At 42.2% G+C, this 24947-nt stretch overlaps 2 long non-coding RNA genes across 3 annotated transcripts in view; both read right to left on the minus strand.

Annotated features, from left to right (window-relative positions):
• Positions 1 to 24947, minus strand: part of A330033J07Rik (RIKEN cDNA A330033J07 gene) — a 218393-nt gene that overhangs the window by 61819 nt on the left and 131627 nt on the right. The gene's annotated exons all lie outside the window — the stretch shown is intronic.
• Gm36346 lies at positions 1848 to 5592 on the minus strand. 2 transcript variants are annotated; one of them, XR_873367.1, is made up of 3 exons: positions 5554 to 5592; positions 3796 to 3917; positions 1848 to 2424 (listed from the first exon to the last, which is right to left on the minus strand). It is a non-coding gene; the product is annotated as a predicted gene, 36346 (long non-coding RNA). The 2 variants fall into 2 exon arrangements; XR_873366.2 differs by lacking the exon at positions 5554 to 5592 and having other exon boundaries at positions 3796 to 4068.

Here is a 24947-nt window from a genome sequence, read left to right on the forward strand (position 1 = left end):
AATGAGCTTTATACCCTGATTTCATACTTGACCTTGATTTAGTCCAAAACACATTGTGGGGGGTGGGAGGCTTGAGGTATTATGTAACCATTAAATTATCATATTTGGAGATGTCGGGGAGGTTACAGATAAGGGCATTTAAGGTAAGGTTTCTGACAGATTAGGATTACCCATTTAAACTGGCTTGACTATTGAAATGTTCCAGGATTTTTTAAAAGAATAGCACTGTCAGGAAAAAAAAAAAAAAAAGGAAAAGCCAAGAATTTCAGCATTGCTATCCAGCATAATTTGGCTTAGAAAACAGCATTATTTCTACTTGATTTGATTTTTGTATGGCTAAGTTTGGAGGAAATGTCGTTTATTATATACACAGCTAAGCTTATGTAATTAGCTGCAATTTTTCTATTGCGGCATATAGCCTATCACCTAATGTTAGAGGCATCAGTTTGGAAAGGAGAGGGGGCAATTAGCCACATAAAAGTTAATTCAATTTATAAAATTAAATATATATTAAGAATCTGCTCGGTAAATGTTATATCATCTGCACATGCCCAAACAGGGAGCCTGGTTAATATTTTATAGTTTATCTGATAAAGTTAACAAAAGAATTTAGTCAGACTGGAGACATACACTGAATATTTCATCACCTTCTTAATTGCAAAACACAGACGAAGCTCCCCCACCCCTCCTTTGGGAGAAATAAATGTTAAAAGTTATTACAGATGGAATCAGTTTAGCAATTAGGTTGAAGTCCAACTGAACCCAAGCAGAAACGGATGTCTCCAAACATCACAATGCCGAAATATTTGCGGCCAACTCCATCGCTTCGGACTGTCGACTGAAGTGCTGCGTAACTGGGCTCACGGAGGTTGGATGAACACAGGAGAAAACCTGGCTTTGTGCCTTTTTCTCCCCAATAGTTAATTCGCAGCCATCAAGAGCTGTCATCCGTAGGCACAAGGGACAATATGATATACCTAAGGCTTTTCATCGTGACTTCTGATTTAAAGGTCTTCAGTTTGTGCTATGGACCTTAACCTTGAAGCCAAGTGCAAATTAGCTTTAAATCAATGAAGCTGATTAAAGCCCCATTGTGGGGGAGCTCTTAATAGAAGCAGGGAGGGGGAAGGAAGCACTTGAGCACAGGGAGAGATTGGCCTCTCTTGACTTGGAACATATGTAATGCTTTTCTGTTCTCCTCTGCCCTGACAAAACCATGAATGGCTTTAAAGCTATTTACTCGCTGAGAGAATGGGACCAAATTTTCCAATTCAGTGGAAGAGGCCAAGTACGAGTCAGAGGTATTATTCACAAGCACTAGAATATAAAAGGTTAGTTTTCAAAGAGGTAAAGAAGGAACCATCATAACCCCCCATGAGAAGACAAGAGAGCCAATTTTTTTATCACGTGGAAAACCATTTTAAATATGTTTTAAAGATGCTTTGAGTTTCTGATTGGCACTGTATTATAAGATTATCGTTTCTCAAAAGTGAAGGACTATTGCAACTACTGGACATCTTTTAGAAGGATTTTTTTCTTCTTCTTCTTCAAAAATAGACAAATGGGTAAAGATAACCCTAGAAAGTTCTTTACTTTGAAAAGGGTCATAAGAGAGCCTAGACATGGGCAGAGCTGTCTGTCCATCACCAAGACTCCACCAACAACATCTTAGAGCTACAGGGCACAATGTCGATGATCTATGAGTTTTCCTCCTTTCTCCAGAGATATCAGCATCTACACAAATTTAACCTTTACCAAAGAAAACATAGTAATAATAAGAATTCCTTTTATAACACCAGAAATATTTAAACTGCATGGCTGGAATGGGTATTTTAGAGAGAGGTACATTTGTACTACCTAATTGATTGTTTAATGATGCATTCGATCCATCACCTCTCTAGAGACATTACCTCAATAGAAAATGCCACGCATGACCTCCAGCCTCCCACCCAAAGGACCCACGAGTCCTTGTCCTTGGGTTTTAGGCATGATGAGTTCAGAATTATGGAAAAGAAAATCAAATGTCCTTTTCCCATTTTGGTTTCTATAGAAGCTTAATGGACTGAGAAGGTAGCTGATCTATCTCAGTCACTTCTACATGGCCAAATGACTAAAATCTCGCCTGTCGTCCCCAAAGGCAGAAAACAATCAACTCAAAAAAAAAAAAAAATGCTGGAACCAAATACTTGACAAAAGGGAGGAGGGTTCTCTGGGCTCACAGTTCCAGGCTATCATCTTACATGGTGGGAAGTCACAGCAGCCGAATGTAAGATGGTGGCCACTTCCTGCACATCATCAGAAGGCTGTTGATGCTGCTGGTGCTTGGCTCGCTTTCTCCTCTTTATTTGGTCCAGGATCCCAGGGCATAGGATGCTGCCACCCATATGTAGGGCAGGCAGGTCTTCTTACCTCCATTAACCTAATCTACAAAAAAAAAAAAAAAAATTCCTCACAAACTTGCCAAGGGATCACTTCCATGGTGTTATATAAATCCCATCAAGGTCACAAGATTAACCTACCTGCCTGACTTGCTTATTTACTTAATTCTTTCCTTTCTTCTTTCCTTCATCCCTCATGTCTGCCTTCCTTCCTTCATTCCTTCTGTCCCTCCTGTTTTCCTTCCTTCCTTCCTTCTGCCTTCCTACCTTCTTCCTTCCTTCCTTCCTTCTTTCCTTCCTTCCTTCCTTCCTTTCTTCCTTCCTTCCCTCTTCCTTCCTTCCTGCTGCCTTCCTTCCTTTCTTCCTTCTTCCTTCCTTCCTTCCTTCCTGTTGCCTTCCTTCTTTCCTCTTTTCTTCTTTCCTTCTTTCCTTCCCTCCCTCCTGTCTGCCTGCCTGGCTTCCTTCCTTCCTTCCTTTATGAAACAGGTCCTCATGCAAAGCAGGTTGGTCTCAAACTCACTCTGTAGCTGAGAATAACCTTGAATCCTGATCTTTCAGCCTCCACCTCTACCAACTAAGCTGCACCCCAGTCCTATCTCCCTGCTTATATATAAAAGGAAAAGCATCTCCCTACATGTACCTTTAGGTCCCCAGTTTAGCCATCATAACCCTACAGGGCAAAACAAATAAAGAACTAATGAGAATCTGAACTGTCAGTGGAGATGGAATAAGAATGTCCCAGATAGTAAAACGCAAAGAAAAGAAGAGGAGAGACTAAAGACAAAGTACTGCACGTGGGCAGTACAGACAGGCCAGTGAGCAGAGATCAAGAGGGATGTTTCCACATTGACTCTAAGTAGACACTCTCAGAGCTGCAGGTACCAAGTTCTAGTGGCCAGTTGAGTCAAGAAAAGGGGAATGAAGAACTGGCAAGACTAGACAAGCCAGAGGCCACAGCGGGGGTAATCATCATTTCTTAAACCGAATGCTTTCTGTTATCAGTGAGATGATGCCAAAGCAAGCCAATTGCTTGTCCGATGCTGACATCTCTGGAAGAGTGGCCTTATGAATGCAGTTTCTTGCTTTGTATGGAGGTGGAGATAGAGCTGATGCTGTGACCGTGGTGAGGATGACTACGATTGTCTCTGTTCAGAATCTCCTTTAGCTGGGACTGTTCGCTCAATGAGGCCCAAGAACCTTCCAAGTCTCATTATCTCTAGCTTAAGTTTTTATTAATCATCATTTTAAGGGACCCTGAAAAGTCAGGGGGCTCCAGAGATGACCCAGTTGAGCTGTTTTTGTGATATATATATATATATATACATATATATATATATATATATATATATATATATATATAGAGAGAGAGAGAGAGAGAGAGAGAGAGAGAGAAAGAGACCTGGGTTTGGATCTTCACCTAAAAGGCTGGATACAGAAGTATGTCTCTATAATCTTCATGCTGGGAATTTGTAGACAGGAGGATACTTAGGTTGCTTGTCTGGTCAACTGGTGATCTGCAGGTTCACTGATAAGCCCTGCCTGAAGAAACAAAGTAGAGAGCAATTGAGGAAGACATTGACATCTGGCCTCCATGTGTGCAACTGCACTCATAAGCACAAGGACATGCATACCCATGTGCACACGCTCATGCACACGCACAGTGTGCTTGAGACTATTGATAAAAATAAAAGGCCAACTTTGGTACCTGAGACTAAATTCATCTGACCATGCTTCTCCCATTGGCTAATACCACCCATTTGGATATGCCTCACCTATGACTAAGGCTAACCTCACCGGTAACTAAAAGCAATGTGCCAAATGGTGTAATTCAAGATTTCCTTATCACCAATTATCTCTTTTGCCCAGATATAAAAATACCTCCTGATCTGTCATTAAGGTCTATTACTCTGAAAAATCTCAGCAACCATATCTTATTTTATAAAAATGCAAATGCTTCCAGATTTTATCAAGAAGTTCAGCTCTCCTCACATCCTAAAATTAGCTGTGGCAGTGTTATCTGATAGTTTTTACCTCTCTGCAAAGGTCTCCCTGGCTACACGGAATGATTAGTCATCTAGAAAAAATCAGGGTGGAACCAAACAGAGGAAAACGCATTTTAAAAACTCGCCTCTTTAAAGGTTTTGTGTCAAGCCTGAGCTTTACAGATGCAGTCCTAGAATATACAAAACTGCATGTCACGGGCTGGAGAGATGGCCAGGTGGGTAAAGTGCCCATCTATAATACAGGCATGAGGACCCAAGTTCGGATCCCACGTAAAACTGTACACGGTAGCTCACATCTGTAATTTTAGTTCTCCTACAGAGTGAGACAGGAGACGGAAACAAGAGAACTCGTGGAAGCTTGCAGGTCAGCTGACCTAATGTGAGCATCAGTGAACAAGAGATGTTGTCAGACTAAGGCGCTAAGTTGTCCTCTGACTCCCACATGCATGTTGTGACATGTTAGCACTCACTCACACACACACACACAGATCACATACACACATACAAAGAAGAGGGGAAAGGTGGACACAAACTACCTATTTTTTATAATTCTGGTTAAAACCAGCCTGTGGTGAGATCCATCAGCTCTGCCACTCATGTACAAATCAGTGAGGTGAACAGTTTCCACTGTAACCACCATTCTAGACTTCAGTTGCAGCCACTGACTAGTGAGACAAAGGCCTGTGGCAGAGTGACCAGGACACATGCTTCCTACCCCGTCATCACCAGGTGACCCCTGGAGTACATGCTGCTTCTCTATTGTCAATGCCTTGCTCCTTGTCTGGGGCATACAAAGTGGGAACATGCCTTTAAGGATCTACCGTGCCTACTTCCAAACAGAGATGCCAACAAGCTCACAACTGTTTCTTACATCCCTTCATGACTCCTGGGCAGCAAAGAGAAACTTGATCCTGGAAGAGAAATGGCTTTTCACAGACATAGTTCAATACTCCATCTGATAGCAGTTCCTTATTAGCCCTCAGAGCATCAGATGGGTCGCCTCTCACTTGAAGCCTTTCACCTCAGACAGACCACCCAAGGCCCAGCCCAGAGGCAGAGCAGACTCAGAACTTCAGATGTCCTTTATGTCACATATGCATCCTAGGAACAGGAAATAGAATGTGCCCATGCTCTCTACACATATACATATAACACACAGGTAAAACACTTACCTAGAATGCGCAAAGTCCTGGGTTTGATTCCCAGCACTGGAAAAAAAAAAAAGAAAAAAAAAAAGGTCTGTCCTTCCTGCTTTTGGGGGGGAAAGGGGGTATCTTCAACATCTCTGAGTGGAGGGCTGGGGAGATGGCGCAGTTAGAAATGCAGTTTCTATGCAAGCATGAGGAGCTGAATTTGGATCGCCAGCACCCATGCAGAACCCATATGAAGCTTGGTATAGTAGCAGAGCCATATAATTCCAGGACTGCATGATTCCTGCGGTTTCCTGGTCAGCCAGTCTAGCTAAACCCATGAGCTCCAGCTCCGGAAAGAGACTCTATCGCAGAACGTGAAGTGGAGGGCTAGGGTCCATGGCCTAGTGACAGTGCTTGCCTACTACCCAAGGGGCTCTAGGTTCAATCTCCAATACTACCCCTCCAAATTTAAATGAATACATACATGTATACATACATGCATACATACATACATACATGCATACATACATACATACATACATGAAGTATGATTGAGAAAGATACCTGGTATCGCCCTCTGGCCTCCACATACACATGCGCATATATGCACATACAACACACACTCTCACATGGATTCACACCAAAACTTACATACACAAAAAACTTTGTGTCACAACCAAGTGGTTTGTGAGTATGTGTGCACTTATGTGTATATCTACACTGTTATCTGTGTATAAGTACAAAGGATAGGGATGAAATATTCCCCAAAGCAGTAGGTACACCATTATTGGCTCATTTTCACACACCCATACACACACAACTCCCCATTATTGAGCAGTGAAGTTGTGTTCTTCGATACCATTGACACCAGAGGTGGGCATCGCCTAGAGAAGCCAGACAAGCATGGTGGGTGCCACTTTCAAGCATCTTTAAGCTTGTAACAAACAAAGTAAATGATCTTGGGAAACAGAAGTGAGTTTATTTCTTCCGGTTACATGGCCCACATTTGCATACAACTGCTCTCCAGATGCCATGGGTGACTCTAGGAGGTACCATTTCCTTAGTTACATTTCTATTCCTGTGATACAACACCATGATTCAAAGGAACTTGAGGAAGAATGGGTTTATCTCAGCTTACCAATCTCTCAGGTCACAACCCATCACTGAGGAAAGTCAGGATGTTCTTTCAAGACGGGAGCCTAGAGGCAGGGACCCAAGCATATATGGGCCATGGAGGAGCGCTGTCAACTGGCTTGATCCCCATGGCTAGTTCAGTCTGCTTTCTTATAAAGCTCAGGACCACCTGCCTAAGGATAGTATCACTTCAGTGGACTGGGCTTCCCCATATCAATTAATAATAATAATAATATAATATGACTCTCGCTTGTGTCCAGTTGACATAACGCTAACTGGGATATTTATTGTCGACTATTAACGCAACCTGAGACGTAAATTTCTTCGTGTTTCAAATGCATTTCAATTGACGCCACAATTCATTTGGAGCCCAGATCTTGCAACACCTTTCCATTGTTGTTTTGAATCTTTCCATTCCCCTGTGGTCTGCTGGGAGGAGTCCTATTTGCTAAGTCAGCATCTGGCTTTTGCCTTGGATAAGTCTTATGAAAGTGAGTGAATTCCATCCAATCATCAATAACGAGCCACCTACATCTTCTTCACAGAAAGTCAGTCATGGTCACAAGTGGCACTGGCTACTGAGAGAGACAGTATGGACAGCAGACAGTGGGAAGTTTGCTGTTCCTGCTTCATCCAGTTTTCTACCAGAGGGAGAAGCACTCAGTAGACTGGGCTACTCCCATATGATTGGAAAGAATGTCACTCAGACTTGAAATCTACATACTTCTCTATCCTCAACGAGTCTCTTCGAATGCCCAGTGGGATGGCTGATTAACGGTACAAATGTACTGACAACCTTCCCATAGGCTACATGTAGCTTCTACAGCATGGTTATGTTGTGCTTTTAAAGGGATGTAGATAAGACAGATGAAACATTAAATTAGAAACCCTTTCTTCACAGATGTGACTTAAGAACTTTGGACCCCAGAATTAAAATGTAAATTAAATTTTGTAATGCACTGAAGGTGATATGGGGCAGAGAGAGAGAGAGAGAGAGAAAGAGAGAGAGAGAGAGAGAGAGAGAGAGAGAGAGAGAGAGAGAGAGAGAGAAGTGTAGCATTTTGCAGCAAAATGTCTAAGCTTCCTAGTTTACTATTTGATTAAATGAGCAAAAGATGTATTGCACATTTTTAACTTTTTATCAATTCTTTGTGAGTTTCACATTATGTACCCCACACACACTCATCTCCCCATTCCTTCACATCCCCACTCTGCCCTTGCAACCTCCCCAGCCAAAGAAAATACAAAGCAAAAATAAAATAGTCAAAGCAAAATAAAGCATGGACAACATCTGATCATGGAAGCTGTAGAATGTCAGTGTCTCCTCACAAGATCTTCCTCTGTCCACACATCTTTATGGCAAATATTCATTGCGATAAGTCATTTGGTCTGGTTTGAGGCCTCTGGCTTCTGCTACACCATCAATACTGAATCCTCACTAGGACTCCTCCCAGAAATTCTGTTGTTGCCCTGCATCATGGAGATTCCATAGCTTTTAATCTGCAGACCCAGCACTATCACACGCTCCAGCAGTTCATAGGTCAGGTAGATGTGCGGCTGGGTCAACTCAAAGCCCTGGGCCTGGGCCTTGGTGGTAGATGAGTTGGTCAGCCTGCCACATCTCCAGCGCCTGCATCACCAGGATAAACTCTCCAGCACTGCCATGCTAGTTCACACAGGAAGGGGCAGGGGCGGCTCTCCTGGTCTCATGGCCTTAGGGTGCCTCACCTGCACCCATGCCTCCAAGTACTACAGGTGGTGAAGGACATGCAAATGGTATCACCACTCTGCCCGTACTACCTCACAGCAGACGAGTGGTGGGGCCAGCTCTCCCATGCTCATGCCCTTGAGCTAGCTCACTTGTGCCCCCACCACCAGAGCCAGCTTTACCATGATGCCTAGGAGAGATATAGGGCCCACTCTCCCAAGAGCTGCAGCTGGTGAGAGGCAGGGACAGCTCTCCTGTTCTCATGACTGCCTCAGGTGATGAGGGGAGGGCATCATCTCTACCCATGCTGCCTCACAGCAGATGAATGGCAGGGCCAGCTCTCCCCTGCTTACTCCCTCGAGGCCCACCCACCCAGGCCCCTACCCCCAGGGCCAGCTCCACTGTGCTTCCAGGTGGAGGCACAAGGCCCCCTCTATCTCTCCCAAGTGCTGTGGCAGGTGAGAAGTGGGGCCAGCTCTCCAGAAGGCCTCATTCAGTAAGGGATAGGCAAGCTCCATACAGCCCCTTGGACATCTACATGGTCTAGGCAGCATCCCAGACCAGGGACATCTGCGTGTCTTTAGTGGTAATATGAGTCATGAACATCCATTTAGACCCCTGTTGCTTCATGGTCATGGACCCAGACATGGCCCTTGGTGGCAGCACAGGCCGGAACATCACCACAGCCTCACTGGCAAGGCAGACTGCTCACAACAGACTACTCCTCTTCTTGTGTCTCCTCTCTTCATAATGCTCAAGCTCTCTCATCTGTCCACCACATACTCACACATTGTAGTAGCTCCCACTGCCTGCCAGTCACGCAGCTGGGTGTCATCTGCCCACCTGCACCATGTGCCACGGTTGTGGTGGTTGGGCCTCTTTGTATCCATGGCCCACCATGGCATGGAGGTGGGCGGGTCTCTGGATGTCTTTCTCCAGCTTTTTTGATTTTTATGTTGGGATTCCATCACCAGCTGACTGTTTGGTTCTCTCAAAATAGTTTCCAAACACTAAACTAGAATAAATTTAACCAGGTATAACTATAAAGGTTGTATTGGTCAATAGCATATTTGTGGCAAATGCTATACCTATGAGAAACAGTTTAGAAAAGGAAATGTCTATCTTGGCTAACCATCAGATATTTCTATCTACCATGGCTGGAAGGGCATGACAGAGCACAGATATAGATGACTGTGGCAGAGAAAGGGAAAAAGAGGATGAGGAAGGGGAGGAGAGCAAAGAAAAGAGAGAAAGGAAGACATACCTAGACTAGCCAGTGTCTTCTTTCTTCACTTTTATTTCACCCAGACGATTGCATCTCATCTTAGACCACATTCAGAAAGACCCACCCCCTTGCCTAGCAAGTCTTCCCTAGAACCAACCTCATAGACACACCCAGAACTAGACTAGCCTCTCATTGTCCATGTTTTCCAATCCCACCAAGTTGACAAGATTGGCGATCACAAACCAACCCCTTGTCAATGTGATTCCCCAGTCATATTGCCTTAACTTATATCCGGCCCCTGGGCTCATATGAAAAGCTCATGTCTGTCTTATAATACAAAATGTGTTCAGCCCATGACTCAGAATCCCTATAGTCTTCATAGTGCTAATATTGTTCAAAAGTTCAAAGTCTGCTCTGAGACTCAAGGCAGGTTTATCTTTGAGCCCTCACTAAAGAAACCAGAAAATGACTCACCCCCTTCTGAGGTACACTCTGAAGAGGAAGAACATGAATGAAAAAGAAGGACAAGACCGAGGAGATCAAAGCCTAGAAAGGTAAACATTAAACGGATGTTCACTGTGTAGGACAAACGTCCTGATGTGAGCGGTCATCATCATGGGCACGTCCTGTGACGTTTCTGGCTTTAGCCTATGTGACTTCTCTTTTAAACTTGCCTTTCTTGCTGCTGTGAACCTCCCCAGCAGAGGTTCCACATTCCTGCATCTTTCCCTTTCTGGGTTTTTATTATATCTTTAGCGTCATCTCGCAGCTAAGTTTACCCACAGGAATATTGATGCTGCCACACAACACATGACCTCCATGACTCTCCACTGAAATCCAAAGTTTCCATGATGCTGAAATTCTTCCATAACTATAAAATCGGAATTATGTGGGTGACACAAAGTCTGGCGCCAGAAGCCATGCCCACCTCCTTCATCCATGGCATTAGAAGCTTGTGAGTGACAGGGTTGCTGAACCCGGGGAAATCGTTTCCTAATGGATCATGTGTACGTAAGCAGGGTACCCAAGAGCTCTCCATCAAAGTATCAGGGTTTTTTGGTTTTTTGTTTGTTTGGTGGGTTTTTGTTGTTGTTAACCCTTTATATCTTTGAGCCTGTGATAGATGGGGTCCAGCCAATTCCTGACATGCTGTCAAGACATCTTTCTTATTGTGTCAGTGTGAAGTCCACAATTCAACAAATAGAAGATCTACCTGTAGGGTTTATTTTTTTTTCCATATCCTTCTATTCAACTTTTTTTATCCCAATTCTCACTGTAAATGTCACTAAAATCAGCCCGCACTAACCATGGCACAGCCCTTACTGCTATGCTACCTTGAAACCTCCTCATCTGAAATTCAATCTCACTCAAAAAGTCTCAGGCATGAACAAAACGAAGAGACATGCTTTGCCATGATGTAATACCAATGGCTTCTAGTCTGATTCCTGGTATTGGAAATTACAGATCCCTTACTTCCTCGTCAAATCTTCTACACACAGTCATCATACACACTCTGTTCAGCATTCTTGTCTTCAAAATCACCCATTATTCTCCACTTAGAATATTCTAAATATTTCCTATCCCGTGCCTCTTAACCTTTCCAAATGCCTCCCGCAAGCCCATTCCAAAGAACTAGAAGTCTCGTCTTCAGACAGTCACAGCAACCTCACTTCTCTGGTATCAATCTTCTACATATCTGAGCCTCTTCATCTGTGACCAAATACCTAAGAGAAGTGAGATAAGGGAAGAAAAATTGATTTTGGCTCATGGTTTCAGTGGTTTCTCCCATCACAGTGGCACAGCATGATAAACACAGTAGCTTTCTTCACGGTATCCTGGAGGACAAGAGAAAGGAGGGAGGGGAGGAGGGAGAACTTGTTTGCAAGGATGTCTTCTATCTTCCCTCTCTATTCCTTCTGGGCCCCCAGCCTAAGGAGTGATGCCACCAATGTGGAGTCAGTCTTCTGAAGTTAATTGTCACAGAAACACCCAGAAGTGTACATCACTAATCTCAATGCAATCAAGTGAACAACATTAACCATTAGTGATATCTATACTAACTACTAAACACATCATTTTATGATGGCAAACAAAATAAGGTACATCTATTCTATAAAATGTATAAGATTATATATATATATATATATATATATATATATACACATTTGAGATTCTATAAAATCTCAAAAACACACATTGTGTTATAATTATTTACATGTGATTTTTAAAACTCTTGTATGCTTGCTTTCCTGAGACCCTCCCCTCTGTCAACTCAAGACAGCACAAGGGATCTATACTACAGAATAGTTTAAGATAATTACCTTTCTGAGTCAGAAAGTATAGCACAATTTTTAATTGTGGGATATTTAGAATATGGTAATAGCTGAAGTCTTCTCTGCTACAGTCTGAAGTTATAACATACATATTCATGTATAAGTCAATACATAGAAAATTTCATGAAAAGTTAATACTAGAAAACTATCGATATTTAGAAAATGTGTGTGTATTTTTGAGAATTCTGGAATTTTGGTTTCTTTAAAAACACAAAAATGTTGTAAGAATGTGGTTTTGTTTTAATCGCAGGTGTGGGGATATGGAGCTGCTTTAGACTGTCTGCAGCAGCTGACTGTGATTCGCCTCGTGCTCTAGCAGAGGCACGGTGTTGCCAGCCATAGATAGTTTCTGTGAGTGTGTGATGTTTGGAATGTTGGGAACTTTTCAGAGGGTGCATAAATGTGAGAGCCTCTATAGGCGGGGTCAGTGATTGTTGGTCCTTTGGGAAGGTTGGTTGCAATTTGCTGGTAGTAGTGCTCACAGAAGAAACAAAAGAAAAGAAATTAGATTCAGGGATCTCTATCTACTTCTCTCCCCTCTATCCTTCTTTCTCTATCTAGTAATAGAGAATGAAACTGCAGTGGGGAGTAGGTGGGTAAAGAACGGGAAAAAGAAGAACTCACAAAGTAGCAAAGACCAGCTATATATGTACCCACTACATTTTAAAGCTGAGAAAAATACAATATGGTGTTTTCGCCCTTTAGAAATAAATAAATAAATAACCTCTATGCAAAGCACTCACAAGATTCCTCTACTCTCTCAAACATTCTTGAGACTTGAACACAAGTCAATCAAAAAAAATGTTGACAGAACGAAAAATATGAACAAGCTAACCCTTCAGTTAGCACAAAATTCCACTCCATGGAAGTCTGAAAAAAATAAAAAGGAAAAAGATGTTTAGTGGAAAGAGGAGGAATGAAGGGAAGCCCAGGGAAGCTTAGTAAGTGTCAGTATTGCTGAGAAACCTAAAGGGTGATAATGTGAATCACAAGACAGGTGCCATGGGTCAGCTATTTGAAATTTGTTTTTCACACATTTGGTGCAAAAACAACAGCTCTTACAAAAAGAAAAAATTAAAAAGTCATCCTCCCACACATTAATCTCCAGACAAACAGCACTTCCAGAATCCAAATGAAACTGACAACATCTCCCATGCCAGGATGAATGAGAAGGTCTTTACTGCAATCTCTAATGGCCAGCAACTTATATTCTTTATGGTCAGGTCTGGGAGGGTGCAGTAGGTCTGTGACTGGTACTGAGTTCCAGCACTCATTACACTGAAGTATTATTGACATATGGGGACAGTCACACTCGCATATGCATCCACACACACTCATGGCTGTGCCTTGGTATCATGGAGTCTGCCTTAATCTCACTCAGACATCAGGCTTCCTCTCCACGCTTGTTGTATTACCAGAAACAATTGCAGGGGACTCCGGAGTATGGCTGAGCTTACCCCATGTACCCATGTACCCACGTACCCCATAGTAAGATTGCGTCAGCCGCACAGCCGCACAGCCGATTGCGTCATTCGCAGACACTGTCTTCACTCTTGTGAGTTTAAGCCTGAGCCTAAAACATTCTTTATCTTACTGTCTGTTATTGTGCCTTGATTTCATTTCTAATTGTTCAGTTACTTTACTTTAAACCATTGAATATGCACACACAGAAGAGCACATCAAGCATGCACACTCCAGCCGAATCAGGGCTTTCTATGGGTGTAGTTCAATTCCTACTGAATATATTCCATTATGTCTGGCTTATGTCTTTCTGGTCAACCCATATTTTTCTGCATATGTTGAAACTTATCTACATGTGACTACAGAATATATGTCACAGTTGACTTAATCATCGTATTGTGAATGGGGATTCAGACTTGTTTCTAATGAGCAAGTGTGTGCACATGGAGATTTTAATATCCGTCATGACACTGTCTGAAATTCCATTATTTGTCTCATGGTCCATTATTTGCAATAAGAATTTCTGGGGACATACAGCCGAGTGGGATCATTTAGGACATAGATACCTAAGTTTACCTTTACTCAAAACTGGACATTGTTTTCCTTAGTTTCCATCTCACAAACAATGTATGCAATGTATGCAGCTTTACGGTCCAGCACTATTTAGGAGACCAGTATTTGTTTTTTGTGTTTCTTTGATGCAGAATGCAGGGAGTTAAGGTATTATTGGCTTGCCAGGTTGAGACTTCTTAAGCAGAATAAAGAGAAGCCTTGCTTGGGCTCTCTGTATCTCTTAGAATTCACAACTCCTTGCCCATCCTGTATCCTGTCAATGAACACATTGAAAAAAAAAAAAAAAAAAAAAAAAAAAACCCTTAACTTAGAATTTACAGAGGTCCTGACCTGCAAGAGTTTACTACAAGTTTGAAAATCTTCAAACATATTTAGAAACAAAAAGCTAAATGTATCAATATTCAGAGGCCAAATTCATCGAATTCTAACAGATCTATTGAGACGTGAGAAGACAGCTCTGTGTTATCTATAAGCCAAATAAATAAACAGGAGGTTGGGGTTGTGGGGGAGGGAGGTCCTACTAACCTGTCTGAGAAAATTAATCACAAAGAAAAATCAATCAGGGAAAGTGCTTTGAGAATTTGAGAATTAAATTTAAAAAAAAAAAAGCCTTTCCTCCTTCATTTCTGCCGTCTCTTGCATGCACACACATATGCACACGCACACACGCACACACACAACTCCAGCACTAGAATGATTTCCCTTCCTTGATGTGCTGACAAGTCCCATATGAATCTTAGGGTAAAAAAGAAAACTGATAATGATATGTGTCTTAGTTAGGGTTTTACTGCTGTGAACAGACACCATGTCCAAGGGCAGCATTTAATTGGGGCTGGCTTACAGGTTCAGAGGTTCAGTCCATTATCATCAAGGTGGGAGCATGGCAGCATCCAGGCAGGCATGGTGCAGGAATTTCTGAGAATTCTACATCTTCATCTGAAGGCACTAGAAGACTAGCTTCCAGACAGCCAGGACGAGAGTATTAAAGCCCACGCCCACAGTGACACACCTACTCCAACAAGGTCACACCTCCTAATAGTGCCACTCCCTGGGCCAAGCATGTGCAAACCATCACAGTATGAGTATGTGCCAACGTTTTTCTAAGAATGTCTTTTCTCTCATGGCAGACTTCTTTCTGCACAAAGGAGCAATGTTCAAATAGGCACTTTCTTCACATGATTCCTGCTGTATAGAGGATGCAAGAGGATCCCAGATGTGGTCCCTAAACAACTCTCTAGTTCTTTATTTAGAAAACCAACCAGAACAATATATGGTTGTGTAAATGCATAACAACTTGACACAGTCAGTGACTGATATTGCAACACATGACTGCAGTTCACAGACTTCCGAAATAAAGACTAAGCCTTTACCTGTATTTTTTTAGGTTTAAAAATTAATCAATGATTCCCTTTATTTCTTGTTTTGGAAGTTATTTACTATCTTGTGTTTAATTTGCACATCAACAGTGTATCACTGGAGCAATAGCTAACTCAGAGATGTGAGATCATGAATTGATCATACTTCTAACATGGACTCACAAACAGAAGAAAGCTATCTCCGATGCTATTCATGGGCAAGGAATTGCTGGCTTACAATTGACATAATTAGCCAAAGAAGCCATTCAAAATGTAAATATTCTAAAAATCCTTCTTCCAAAACATTGGAAGTACAGATATTTCCAAAAATCACCCTGACGACTCTTGAATGCAGCAACATTAAGCAAAATTAAATAAGACAGAAGAGGAAACTTGTAAAAGTCAAGTGTCAGAAGAACCAAGGTCTTCAATTTGAGGTTGGAAGCTCATTAACATTGGCTTAGAATGTCAAACTCATGGTGTGGTAGAGATAGGACACACAGCCTGCCTCCTCCCATCCTGCTCCACCACTGCACCCAAGAACTATGTCCAAAAGTTAGCTCACTTTGCCCTCACTAGCCTCTCACCATGCTGTTTCTCCTGGTTCTCTGCACCCCCAGCCCCCACTCCTCACCCCCCACCCTCGTTACATTCAAATGTGAATTCTTTTGCAAATATGAAGGATCACAGGAATCATGCAAGTCAAATTTAGAGTTTGTTTTGTTTTGTTTGCTTGCTTGTTTGTTTTAAGTCATAATCATTTTAATGTACATTTTTTCCCCTGAAAGATACTATTACTGTGTATTCCATTACAAATGGAATAAATAGCCAGATACAGTAACTCAGACCTGCCATTCCAGTACTCAGCAAACTGGAGTAGGAGGTTTGTGACTTGGAGGTCAATTTGTGCTTTGTAATGAGTTACAGCCCAGCCTGTGCTATATAAGGCAAATAATAATTATTTTTTAACATGGGGTGATGCATACAAGTATACAAAAATTTATATGAAAACCAGTGTATTTTAACAGTCTTCAAGTTCTCACAGTTAGACTAGGCCAGTGTGTATTGTCATCATAGGAAGTGAAATTGAGTTCTAGGTTATTCTCTGACTTTACTGAAACCCAGTAACACTCTCTACTCTGTCCTTCCCACATGCTAATAAACTTCCAACCCAAAATGAAAATGGTGATACCCTACCCGACCTATCCAAAGGGCAAACTACTCATTTGAAGGTGGACAAGAATATAACAATGAGAAAAAAAAAGGCAGGAATTTCAAGATAAAGAATAATTCACCATAAATACATGTATTACTTTTTCCAATAATACATTTTAATATTTTGGCTTTAGGCCAAATGGCACAGATTCTATTAGACTAGCAGTCTCATACATGTGGTCGTTCTAAAGGCTATAAAACATAAAGCACCAAATGACTGTTATACAAGCAACCTAACATGTTATGATCAACTTAATAAAAATACCAATACCATCTCAATGCTAACTAGAAGACATCATGCACAATAAAAGAACATGCTCACTCACTGACAAAAAAATAAATAAGAGACAATATACTTTTCTTAATAATAACAAAATGGTATTTACTTTCCACTGAAAACAACAAAAACTAATAGCAAAAGCTTTCTTTGAATGGCCCATTAAAGCCAAGTAACTTGTATAAAACACACGTGATGACTGGAAATCACCAGTATACATGTATCCAGCAGTCTGAAATTGCTTAAAAGGAAATCTCATATGCACACTGTTTCCCTAGAATGAAAGCTAATTTCTTCTTCTTTATTGCCAAGGTACATTCTCTTCTATAAGTATTGCTTTTTCCCATCATGGCAGGGGTGGGAGGAGGAGCACCCACAGATACGTGGAAAGAAAGTAGGGAGCACAGAGACAGAGAAGGAGGAGAAGAAAAAAGGGACAACTGACTGAAGGACAAAGAGTGAAGATGGAAAAATAATGAAATAATTTTAACACAATTTTCATATTAACGAATTAAAGGAAATATATTGTTATTGTAAGAAATGGGAAAATGTGGAAATCAATAGTCACATTTGATTTTAGGAAGGAATAATGAAATTCTTTGTGAAACTAGTGGTTTTATTTACACACACACACACACACACACTACAAAAAGCATACTTACTCAGCAGCAAAACATTACAAGGACTCACAAATTCCTTTTAGAGTCATAGGTAAAGCATTCACACCTGCTGGCATCACTTCCACATACACACATCCTAAAAGTACAAACATGGTAATATGGACTTGGATGAGAAAGAAGAGGAGGAAGGAAGGAAAACAACAAACCAGTTGGGAAAAGAGGAAGAAAGAGGCAGAGAAACAAAAGAAAGAAAAGGTAGAGCTTAAGAAGAAGAAACAGCAAACTATCATTTCTCTCACATAATAAAACGCTTTTTACAAAATACCCCCATAAGTCCATTGTTATTTACAAAGCTAATAAAATAGTTCAAAAAAGTTGTTAGATGTGATTGATATATGTGCAGGTTAGTTTCTATTATAAACTTAATACAACCTAGAGTCCTCTGGGAAGAGAGAACTTCAGTTAGGAATTGCCCAGAATAGATTGGCCTGTGGACATGTCTATGAGGAGTAGTCTTGATTGATGTAGGAGAGCTCAGCCCACTATGGGCACCACAATCCCTAGGCTTGTAGGTCTGGCTTGGATAAGAGAGTACATTGAAAACAAGCCAGTGAACAAGCCACTAAGCCGTGGTTCTCTGTGGTTCTACTTCAGCTCCTGTTTGAATTCCTGCCCTGATTCCCCTTAGTGACAAACTATGACTTGGAAGTGTAAGGTGAAACAAACTCTTTCCTCCCCCATGCTACTTTTGATCAAGGTGTTTCTCACACCATTCAAACACAAACTAGAACAATACATAAAAGACACACTCTCCCCTACAATAAGAGCATGCAGAGTGTTTAGCAGATTCAAAATGAACCATCTATAATATCATCAAGCAACTAAAAGATCTAGAATCAAAAGCATTTGACTCCTTAAAGGAAGAAAATCAACTTTTGTTTAAAGACATTAAAGAAGATAAAAATATACAGAGGAGGGATCTCTCGTGTGTGGAGATTAGGAAAGTCAATATTGTGATGATTGCACTTTTACACAAACATGAGTCTCTTAGAAAAAGCAGAGAAGTAAAACTGTGAAGAAAACATGATATTAAATGTAAAGAGCTCCTGGTTATCAAACTAAACCAGGTGGCACACACCTGCAATCCCAGAACTTAAGAGGCAGAGCCAAGAGAATCTTGAATTCAAGACCAGCTTTGCTACATAGCTAGTTACTGTGTCAATAAGGGGGGGAAATAGCATACACCAAATGACAACCCTAAAGAGGATTTGCAACACATGTAGTCATCAGAGATGGATCAGCTTTTCAAAAGAGTCACAGAGAGTAGAAAGGAGCTCACATACACTGTGATTATAGCATAGGCTCTTAAGCAAAGCTTGGGTGTTAGCTCCCAAAGCTGAAGAAGCATGCAGCCACTTCACATCCCCATTGAGAAGACAATAGGTCCATGCAGGAGTCACTTGTTGGCTAATAAAACTGACTGAGGAGACAGAATAAGTGGAAAGAGCATCGTGAAGGGGAACGCTTCTGAGAGGCGCCCAAGCAACTGTGAACCCAGAAACAGATATAATCATGATCACAGTGAGAACCCCACAACCGCAAAAATAATGGGGAACAACCCAAATAACCACCACTGGGGTGCACGGGTAACAGGATGCGCATGCAGAATCATCAGTCAGGTTGAGCTTTGCTGGGGTGTGTGTGTGTGTGTGTGTGTGTGTGTGTGTGTGTGAGTGTGTGTGAGTGTGTGTGTGTGAGTGTGTGTGTGAGTGTGTGTGAGTGTATGTGTGTGTGAGTGTGTGTGTGAGTGTGTGTGTGTGTGTGTGTGAGTGTGTGTGAGTGTATGTGTGTGTGAGTGTGTGTGAGTGTGTGTGTGTGTGTGAGTGTGTGTGAGTGTATGTGTGTGTGAGTGTGTGTGTGAGTGTGTGTGTGTGTGTATGTGTGTGTGAGAGTGTGTGTGTGTGTGTGTGTGTGTGTGTGTGTCTGTACTTGGGTGCATTCAGGTACATGAGTACCTGTGCAGGTGTACATGAGTAGGTGCAAGTGTGCACAGACGTGGGCGGTGTGTGCAGGTGTGCAGAGGTATGTGCAGGCGAAGGTCAGAGGACAGCCTCTAGTGTCGTTCTGTGTCAGACACGGTTCACATATTTCATTTGTTCTTTGTTTGAGGCAGAGTGTCATGTAGCCATGGCCAGCCTGAAACTCTCTGTGTGAAGCAGGATGGTCTTGAATTCACAGAAACCTGCCTTCCTCTGCCTAGCCATTGCAGGGAGGAAAGCCTTGTGCCATCAAACCCAGCTTCATGTTGCTGTTGCTGTTGCTGTTGCTGTTGCTGTTGCTGTTGCTGTTGCTGTTGCTGTTGCTGTTGCTGTTGCTGTTGCTGTTGCTGTTGCTGTTGTGTTTGTTTGGTGAAACAGAGTCTCTCACTGACCTTGGGGTCTCAGCTTAGGGGAGGCTGCTGGGCCTGGGAGTCACATGTATCCCCCTGCCTCCCTCTGCTTCCCAGGGCTTCGATTACCAGAGGATGTTACCACCTTTTTCATGTGAGCAATGGGGGTTGAAATCAGGTCCTCACAGTTGTGCAGCAAGCACTTTACCAACCAACCCACCTCCCCAGTTACAGATGGCTGATTTCATCTAATGCAATAGCTGTGTTAATTCTGCCTTTCCCTCTGGAAAATAAATGCGGTTGTTTTCAGACTATCTGCTCTCCACTTGGTTTACTTCCTTAAAACCCATCTAAGAGAGTCAACATGTTGGTTTATGTCAGAATTAGAAACACATGTTTATTTATTTGATTACTTCTGCATACACAGGCTCACACTTTGGGCACACTCTTCACTGGCCCTCAAAATATGCAGAAATGCCCACCCACTGCCTCTTCCCGATGACCCTATTGATCGATACCTTTAAAATCCCAACCCCTGAGTGTATGCAGTGCTGAGAAAGCTATTTTTCAACACCTGAGTAACAGCGGAGGATGATTAAGATACAAATTTTATGGGCTAGCTTATTTTATTTCTAATTATATTCTTAGTAAATGATGTTAATATTTAATAGGAATGACTTTGACACTCAGTGCTTCACCCAATAAAAGCTGAGTCCTTTACATTTTATTGGTGCTAAAGCAGTCAGCTGTGACATAGGATGACCGCAAAGGTGAAGAAGAACGGCTCTGTCCCTAAATGAAATGTCTCCTGGATGACTCGAATGTTCAAGCGGAGAGAGCAGTTGCTCAAGAGAACACTTAACAAGACTCACTTAGGAGGAAACACAACAGAGCGAACCCAAGGAGACTGAATGAGAGGGATCAAGAATTTTAATGGGTGTTGACAGGATCACCACAATAGAGGAACTCGTTTAAACCAGTGCTGGCCCTTGACATGCATATGTATAAGGCTGTAATAAATAAAACAAGGCAGAGAAAAAATACAAGGAACAGTGAGTCCTGTTACTGTTCATGACTGCACAGTATCACCCTTCATCCCCATTACCCAAATGACAAAGGTAGGTCCTGGGAGAATTTTTCCCTCCTGGGTCAACACTCCCTAGTCAAGGGACTACGAGGACAAGACAGGCTACACATGAAGGATACTTTCTATCAACATCTTAAACAAACAGACACTTGCTTAATGCCAACTCATTAATGAGAAATCATTATCAGCAAAGAAAACTATTTGATTCTGATGTTGATTTTGTTTGTTGAGACAGAGTGTCTCTGTATGTACCTGGCTGTCCTTTAACTCAGGATGTAATGTAATTTGAGGCACTCTCCCTGACTCTGTCCCCAAAGTGCTCCCCACCATACCTACCTAGCCCCCCATACCGGTGGTTTTATGTGGCCACAGAAGGCCCCAATTTACAATGGTTTGACTTCAGGTTTTTTTACTTCACAGTAATGCAAAAGTGAAATACATTTAATAGGAATCATAGTTTGAGCTTTAATTTTTTTTTTCTTTTTCCCAGGCTGGTGACACGTGCTCTAATCCTTTTTCTTAAGGGTGCTACAGTGGCAGTGAGGGACCAGTCTGGGCCTGCCTTGTCATCATGAGAGGGAACCATAAAGTCTCAGTTTGGCAATGTTATTCAGTAGGATTAGTATCAAATATATTTTCTTTCTTTCTTTTTGTTTAGTTATTGTTTTCAACACAGGGTTTCTATGTGCAGCCCTGGTTGTCTGGAATTTGAGCTCTAGACCAGGCTGGCCCTAAACTCAGAGACTCTCCTGCCTCTGCCTCCCAAGTGTTGGATTTAACTTATGTACCACATCCACCTGGCATAATATTTTTAATTTATGATGGCTCATTGGGATGTGAGTCCACTGTAATTTCAGTGTGACTCTATTCTGAGTACTAAAAAAGTCAGAGTGAAAGTGCCTTTTTCTTTGAAAGTACTGGATTTAAAGCAGAGGAAGTGCACGGAGAACATAGGCCAACACAACAGAAGGAAATAAATGGATCTGCTTACAGAAAAGGGCTGGATGAACGGGTAAGAGGTTTCACGTCAGGGTAATCAAGGTCTCCCAGGGTCTCTGCCCCTCTGTCTTGAAAACCTTCAAGTGTTGGGTGTGGAGCATGGCCTGGTAAGGAATCAGAAGCAACTTGAAAGGGGTTGAAAGGGAAAGGGCTACACAGAGGAGACCAATGTGAAAAGCGGGTAACAAACGGAGAGTCATCGCTAAGACAGCTAAAGGGGACACCATAGAGCCGGAGAGCTCAATGTGTCTGAGAATTAGTTAAATCAATATTTTCTATTGCTGTACCACCATTTTGCAAGAACCCATTCATTTGCCTCCAAATACTATTTCTCTAACATTTACTGTTAATCCTGAGATTCGCCAGAGAAAAGCTAATTCCACCATTTTGGCCCAAATTTAAAGAAAGCTTTATTAAACAGTAAATAATAACCAAAAGATGGACTTCAGTTAGGACCATTCCCTGGAATGTCCCAGCTGGAATGGCCCAAGGCCCTGTGTTACAGGGGCTTACAAAGACAAATGTATAGACCTCCATGAGGCTTTGTTATTTTTCAAGAACTACAACTCCCAGAATTCCAGGAAGTGGTCCCCGGACAGGTAGGGCTTACAGGTTAATTTGGCCGTTCCCTAGAATCTTTTTCTTGCTTTGAGTTCCTAAACAAATAAAGCCAGCAATCTTTAAAGGCTTACACTAGAAAGCTTTTTTTTTTTCAATTTAAGAATAAATGCCTAGGTCTCACCTCAGTTCTGTGCCCTGATGGTTCAACCAGCAGCTATAGCTTTATTTTATCCCCCTCCTCCATATAAAGAAAGTCCTACCCTCCCGGGTCTCTCAAAGTTCTAAAAATTACACGATTATCCAATCCTTTTAAGCTAATGATTCTCCAAGGGTAGTCAGAACAGATCATCAGTTATGGCATAAACATCAAGTGTCCCTAATGTGCCTCTGTGTTGAAGTTACTCTCCCAGCTAGTGGCACTACTGAGAGGTTCTTGGATCATGAGGGTACTAATTTATGGATGGACACATCCCTTTATGGATTCATAATACACTGGCAGTATTGGGAGGTAGAAGACATTAGGAGAAGCCTAGCTGGAGGAAGAAAAGTCACTCAAAGGTGGGGGGTGTTCTTTGTTCTTCCTGATCCTGTCTCTTCTCAACTAGGGAGATCCTCCTCCTCCTCCTCCTCTTCCTCTTCTTCCTCCTCTTCCTCCTCCTCCTCTTCCTCTTCTTCCTCCTCCTCCTCCTCCTCCTCTTCCTCTTCTTCCTCTTCCTCCTCTCCCTCCTCTTCCTCTCCTTCCTCCAATTTCTGTTATCATGATCTCTCTTTCCTGGGTCCAAAGCAATGGATCCATCCAACTCTGGGTTGAAATGCCTAAAGCCATGAGTCAAAATATGTATGGTACCCTTCTAAATTATTCTTTTATATATTTGACACATCAACTATTATGGTTAACTTTCATTGTCAATTTGACTGAGTTTAGAGTCACCTCTGAAGGTGGGGCACATGTCCGGGGTACATCTGCTGGACTTTTCAAGAGCAAAGACATATCTGAAACATGAGTGACATCCATCCATGAGCTAGGGGTCCAACTGGCATAAAAGGAGCCAAAGGAGAAAGGCAGCTGAACACCAGGCTTCCTCTTCGCCATTTCCTGTCATGAACTGTGATTTCTGCGTATCCTCCATCCTCCTCATCGTGACCTACTGACACCTCTGACAGCCAGCATAGTCCTCTCTTCAAAGAACCAGATACAATATCCTGAGAGCTACAACAGGGAACACTAGCTAAATACTAACACAGCAGGTAACCTGGGGGAAATAGAAGCTCCCAAGCTCCACCCCAGACCTACTGAATGCCACACGTTTAAGGTGAAGCTCAATTGTTCTGTCTTCACAAGACTTAGGTGCCTATTGGAGTTGTACCCCCCTGCCTCATACCTGTCAAGCCAGGAAGCAAAAAGGTGACGCTGGCTGTTACCAAAAAAGCTGTCTAGCTTGTCTGCATAAATACAACAAGAAGGAAAAATGGCTCTGAACCATCCTTTTGGAAATGGCTTACATCAGCTGAGCATAGCCCACAACTGTAATCCTAGCCCCCAGAAAGGCAGGATAGGAGGACCGCCAGTTCCAGGCAGTACAGACCCTGTCTTCCAAAATGGAAGGCGTCTTTCCCATTCTCTTCTAAACTGGATAATGTTGTTAGAGTATGTACTTAGTATGTACTTGTAGATCGTAATGTTTTACAAAACAAAGCAGAGAGAGACCTTCGAGGCAAGTCGGGGAGGGAGACTTCCTCTGGAGAGGGGGGCTTCCCTGCATGTATGGGCACTCAGGGGCTCTGACTGGTACCGGGACGGCCCTCGATTTCCTTGCCTGTACATTAAAGGATTTTTAACATAAACTTTAAGCTGAGGGAAAAAAAATAGTTTTTTTTAATAGACACGTTTTTATGTATTCATATCAAAAATCTCTCACGCACCTCTTACTGCAATCTCTAGAAAATCCTCTATCTCTGCTTGTGCTATTCTAGGTCCTCATTGTCAAAAACAAAAACAACACAACAACAACAAAAACCTTCTTGTCTACAGCTAACACCAATTAGCTTACACCAAAGTTCACAACAAGAAAGGTCTTCCTTTCCTATTTCAGCAGCGGTCATTTAAAAAGAAAATGAAAATAACGTGGAACTCCCTCCAAAATTAGCCTACGCTGTGATATAAATTGGTTTTCTTTGTGGTCGAAAATTGACTCGCAGTTCACTAGTTAGAAAATAGTTGCTGAAAAGCCGGGGCCTCCGAGCTCCCGGGTCCTGCCCGCCTTTCACCGAGTAAACAAACGCAACAGACTTAAAGCTTTCCCATAATTGTCATGCTAACTTTGGAGCGCAACCTCTCCATTTGCATTTGAAGGAGTTAAATATTAGGCAGGAAAGAAAGTGCTCTTTTTGAAAGCCTGAGAAAATGTCCCCGCTTGGGGCTGCTTTGCCATCTGGGCCCGGGCTGTGCACCGCTCCGCCCCCTAGACCCTTGGCAGAGGCACCCGGTCCTGCTGG

The sequence above is a fragment of the Mus musculus genome, chromosome 13, assembly GCF_000001635.26.
Source record: "Mus musculus strain C57BL/6J chromosome 13, GRCm38.p6 C57BL/6J".
Lineage (NCBI taxonomy): Eukaryota > Metazoa > Chordata > Mammalia > Rodentia > Muridae > Mus > Mus musculus.